The sequence below is a fragment of the Puma concolor genome, chromosome E4 (genome assembly GCF_028749965.1).
Source record: "Puma concolor isolate L17-30 chromosome E4, mPumCon1.1.hap2, whole genome shotgun sequence".
Lineage (NCBI taxonomy): Eukaryota > Metazoa > Chordata > Mammalia > Carnivora > Felidae > Puma > Puma concolor.
In genome coordinates, this window is record NC_141683.1 from 9,473,289 (window position 1) to 9,479,288 (window position 6,000).

Sequence of the window (6,000 nt, forward strand, 5' to 3'; positions counted from 1 at the left end):
TGGCTGGCGGGAGGGATATGAGAAACACAAGACTGAAGACCAGTCCCCAAAGAGCAAACAGTTTGGGGCAAGTCAAGACTAATATGAATGAAATGGAGAAAAACGCAAGACCCAGTGATCAGAGCTGACATCAGTGAAACACGCCCACGGGCCAACTTCACACCCCGTCTCAAGACTGTCACCACCATCCCATGGTACGGATACTAGTTGACAGTGAAAAGTTGAGGCCTAGAAAGGTTAAACAAGGGACTGAGGTCACCCAACAGGTCAGTAGCACAGCCCCCAAAGTCCATGTTCTTTCCTTTCCATGAGGTTGCCTCCCCAAGAAATGTTTGGCAATGCAGCCAAGGACTCACCACGTAAGCCTTGTATGAGACAAAGGAGTGAAACCCAGAGGCGACCACCACTTACCGAGCCCTTCCCCGGCACCCAGCCTCACCCCCAGCATTGTATGCATTTTCTCTCCAGGTCAGCCCTCACAACCGCAGGTCAGGTGGTCGCTGTTACCCTCGTTTTCCTGAAGCTCGGAGAGGCTAAGGAACCAGCTCAGGATCAAACAGTTGACGAGAAGCCAAAGGAATTCTGATTCCCAGGCCGCTTGACCCCGAAGCCTGTGCCCTGCGTACTATGAGCTCCCGTCTTTCATGAAGCGCTAAACAGAAGAGCCAAGTGTATACAAGTACGATCTGCCTCTCAGGACTGGCCGGAGGAAGGGAAAGCGAGGAGCTGACAGGCGTGGCTGAACCCCAAGACCCATTCAAGCCTCTGATCAAAGGCCCTACCCATGAAGCCAGCTGTCCCTAAACTCCCAACCAGATCTTCCTTACCTCTGCACTTCCTCTGTGAATCCCACATGATTTCCCCCAGATTTGTCCAGTGTAATGGTTAAGAGTAGGAGCTCCTGAATCGGGGGCTAGGTTCCTGTCCCCCGATTCTGCCCTTACCCCCTGCTTGTAATGAGCTTTAGGACCGAGACCTCCTGGTATTCTCTGTTGACACAGTGTGTAGGGAGGTGCCTTACACAAAAGGAGGGGTTCCATAAGAGTTCATTATCACATCCTATTGAAATCACAACCCACTGATCATTCCTACTCTGTTATGCAGATTGTGAGAGGTGACCATGGGCAAACTATTTCACTTCTCTCTGCCTCAGTTTCTTCATCTGTAAATGGCCATCCTTATAGTGCCCACATCATAAAGGGATATTATAAGAATAATGTGAATATATAAATAATAATGCAACATCCTGGGAGAATTTGAGGCTTATAGAAAAGTTACATACAGAGAAGGACAGATTCCATATGTTTTCACTCCTAGGTGTATCCTGAGAAACTTAACAGAAGACCATGGGTGAAGGGAAGAAAAAAAAAATGGTTAGAGAGGGAGGGAGCCAAAACATAAGAGACTCCTAAAAACTGAGAACAAACTGAGGGTTTATGGGGGGTGGGAGGGAGGGGAAAGTGGGTGATGGGCATTAAGGAGGGCACCTGTTGGGATGAGCACTGGGGGTTGTATGGAAACCAATTTGACAATAAATTTCATAATAAAAAATAAATAAATATAAAAATAAATAAATAAATAAATAAAAATAAAAACTATTAAAGGATTAAAAAAAAAAAAAAGAAAAGTTACAAAGGTAGAACACAGTTTCCACATATACCCTCACCAGGTTTCCCCTAAAGTTATTCCCCATAAAGTTACCCCCACGACCGTGGTTTATCTATCAAAATAAGAAATCCCAAAGCTGGAATTTAACTTCAGACTTCATTCGGATGCCCCTGGCTGTTCCCGTGTTTCTGTTCCAGGGTCTAATCCCACATTTGTACTTGGGACATTCTTCACAAAATATCTAACATGTATGGGGCAAGGGTTCTTCTAAGTGCTTCTATATACCAGCTCATTTCGTTGTGACACTAACCCTATCGCAATGACTCTGTGAGATGGTTACTATTATTATCCCCCTTAGATAATGACATTGGGGCTTCAGAGGTTAAGTAACTTGCTCAACATTACACAGCTAGAAAGACCGAAATGAGACCAGCTGTGTCTGACTGCAAACTCTTTCTCCCAATGAGCAACAAGTACCATCTCTCAGGATTTTTTTTTTTTTTAATGTTTATCTATTTTTGAGAGAGAGAGACAGAGCGCAAGCAGGGGAGGTGCAGAGAGAGGGAGACACAGAACCCAAAGCAGGCTCCAGGCTCTGAGCTGTCAGCACAGAGCCCAAAGCGGGGCTCAAACTCACAAACCATGAGACGATGACCTGAGCCGAAGTCGGAGGCTCAGCCAACTGAGCCACCCAGGCGCCCCAGGAATATAAATTACCAAGAAGATCTTGGCAAAAGAAATCTGAATTGCAGTTTTTCACGATAACCTCTAAGATCCCCTGGATCTTCCCACAACAAAATGGACTGAGCACCTACCCTGACCGGCCCTAAGAAACCACAAAGAACAGGCAGGGTTAAGACACTCAGGGAGCATCTGGATTGGCAGGGACACAAGTAATCAGGCCACCTCAGGACGGAGTGGAAAGTGAAGGGTGGACGGGGGATGCTAAGGGACACAGAGGAAGGGCACCTCACCCAGGGGGTGGTGCAGAATCCTGTAAGGTCCCTGTAAGAGGAGACGCGCGAGCCGAGGCTCGAAGGCTGGTTGGGATTGGCCAGGCCACGCGGCAAAGAGGGGGTAAGTAACGAGAAGACATTCTTAGCGACAAGAACTGCACATATGAAGCCTGGAAGCAGGAGAGAGCCTGGCCTGTCAAAGCTGGAAAACAGAGCCCACGGCAAGGAGAAGAGAAATAATATCAGGGAGAAGCAAGGCCAGGCCCCAGAGGGCCTTCTTCATTCCTGGTGTCGCTCCAGGTTACGACAGGCTATACCGCAGCCACACACAACCCCAAAGCTCCGTGGGCTTCAGTGTAACCAAGACTTATTTCTCACTTGTGTAAAGTCCGATGGGGGGAGGGAAGCCCCCCCCACCAACTCTGTAACTACAGCTTCTGGAACATGGGCCTGGGAGGCCCCTTGCAGAAGAGAGAAGAGGCATCCTAAGCGTGTTGCTCTCAACTCCCTGGGCCTGGAAAGGACACGTTGCTTCCCCTCACATTCCACGCGACCCCCACCTTCACGGCGAGCAAAGGTGGTCTGTGTGCCAGCAAGACACGATGCCACGGGAAACAAAGTACTGTGTCCACCCCACCACGATAAGGAATTCGAAACGTCCCCCGTGCGCTCAAAGTTTTAAGCACGAGAATCGCATGGTCCAGTTGGCATTTTGGGGAAGCTCGCTCTGGCTGTAAGGTCAAGAAGACAGAAGAGGGAGGGATGACAGGAAGCAAGGGGACTAGGACACCTGCCGTATCCTGAGCAAGCCGGGAGGGTGACAGGGCAGGGACTGTGGCAATACACACAGAACTGGATGGGTTTAAGAGCTTTGTCAGAGGTAGAGTTGACAGAATTCCAGGAGTGGGAGGTGGCGGAAAAATGGATAGAGGGTTAAGAGAAAAGGGAGTTACAGAGGAGCCCAAATTTCTGACCTGGACAGCTGGTGGCCATGGCCGGAAGAGCCCCGGGCACTGAGGCAGGGAGAACGAGTCCGTAAAAACGGGCAAAGATAGGGGCGCCTGGGTGGCGCAGTCGGTTAAGCGTCCGACTTCAGCCAGGTCACGATCTCGCGCTCCGTGAGTTCGAGCCCCGCGTCGGGCTCTGGGCTGATGGCTCGGAGCCTGGAGCCTGTTTCCGATTCTGTGTCTCCCTCTCTGTCTGCCCCTCCCCCGTTCATGCTCTGTCTCTCTCTGTCCCAAAAATAAATAAACGTTGAAAAAAAAAAAATTAAAAAAAAAAAAAAAAAAAACGGGCAAAGATAGAACCTGGGGGGTGGGGAGGGGCACGTGTGGAGCCACAGGGGCAGGATGGGAGGGTAAAGCCTGATTCTCGGCAAAGGGAAGTCAGGCAAAGTGCCTAAAACTGAAAAAATCAAAGACAGGATCAATATAACCATATTCTTTGGTGATATCAAAAACACAAACGAAAAAAATCAGCCAAAAGCGTTTCATGCGTCTGCCTCTAGCGAGTAAAAAAAAAAACAACACAAGGAAATGATGGAAGACTGCCACTTTCCATAACAAATTTTGTAGAACTACAACTCTTTAAATAAACTATGTACATATATATTTGATTACAAAAAATGAGTGTTTCTTTTAAAAAAAGGCAAAACTGGGGCGCCTGGGTGGCTTAGTTGGTTGAGCATCCAACTTCGGCTCAGGTCATGATCTCACGGTCTGTGAGTTCGAGCCCCGCATCGGGCTCTGTGCTGACCGCTTGCTCAGAGCCTGAAGCCTGCTTCAGATTCTGTGTCTCCTCTCTCTCTGCCCCTCCCCCACTCATTCTCTCCCTCTCTCTCTCTCTCCCTCCCTCCCTCTCTCTCTCTGTCTCTCTCTCAAATTTTTAATTAAAAATTAAAAAAAAAAAAAAAAGACTGGCTGCTGCAGGGTGTTGCTACCTTCAAGAGGTGTCCTTCACCACTTTGCACAAAGGGGTGTCCACCAGGATTTCAAAATTTTAAAAAAAATTTTTAACATTTATTTATTTTTGAGAGACAGAAAGAGCCAGAGCACAAACGGGGGAGACGCAGAAAGAGAGAGGGAGACAGAAGCCGAAGCAGGCTCCAGGCTCTGAGCTGTCAGCACAGAGCCCAACGAACCATGAGATCATGACCTGAGCCGAAGTCAGACACTTAATCGATTGAGCCACCCAGGTGCCCCTGTCCACCAGGATTTCAAAGGGCAACATGCCAGGGAGGGGGCTCTTCCTACTTCCTGCCATATGTCATCATTCATACTGTGACCCTGAACTTGATTCTCAGAAAAATCAGAGAGGGCTTTCTAAGGAAGACCATGTTTGACCCGGCTCCTGAGAATCACAGAATTTCCGAAAGGAAGGAGAACTTCAGGTGGGTGTTAAAGGTGAAAGCCTGGCAGACAGAGAGAGAGATGTTCTGGAATGACAGTAGCTCTGTTTGGCGGCCCAGAAGGCAGATGCAGTGCTCTGGGATGGAGACAGAAGAACAATTAGGTGGCTAATGGCACTGTTTGGGGCAGGGTACTCGCAAAATGAGGTCCGTGGGCCACCTGCATCAGGGTCCTAAATATCACTCAGTGCTTCCATCTTCAGGAGGGGGAATCTGCATTATAGTATGTTTTCTGGGTGAATCCTGCACACCACTAAAATTTGAGAAACACTGGTCGAGTGGGAGGAGATAACATCTTGAAATAAAATAGTAACAGTTTGAATGGAAAGGAGGAAACAGTCATCAGACCGAGGGCCTCTTGGATCCAGAACTGGCCTCTGCCAGCAGTCAGGGCACATGGCCCCACTGCCTAAAGAAATGTCGATGATAGGGAGCCAGCAACACCCCACACTTCCTGCCCACCACCTCCCGCCATCGCTGCCTCGTAAAAGGACCTCCACTCCATACGATGCGGCGTGAAAAGTACTGACCTCCAGTCTCAGCTTTTCCACTATGTGTGTGTTTTAACAAGTCATTTCATTGCTTGGGTCTCAGTTTCCTCAACCGTAAAATGGGGTGGTTAGACTAGATTACCTCAAAGGCCACCTCAAATCTAACCTCCTGAAAACAACTATGGATGATATTCAGAATCTAAGAGAACTCCTGAAAAAAAAACAAAAAATAAGAACCCCAATAGAAAAATTGGCCAAGAATATGGACAGGCAACTTATAAAAGAAGAAACTCAAAAAACTAACAAGCATATAAAGAGGTGTTCACGCTCGTTAATAATCAGAAAAATGCAAATTAGAACAATGGACTTCCTACTTATTAGATTGGCAAAAAATGGAAAGCTGGATCACGTCTCGTTTGGCAGGGATGTGGGGCTACGGGGACCCTGGTGCGCCGCTGAAGGAGCACAGTCGGGTAGAGACAGCCTGGAGAGCAATCTGGAGCTACTTAAGCCAAATTAAGCGTATGCCTCCCTGTGA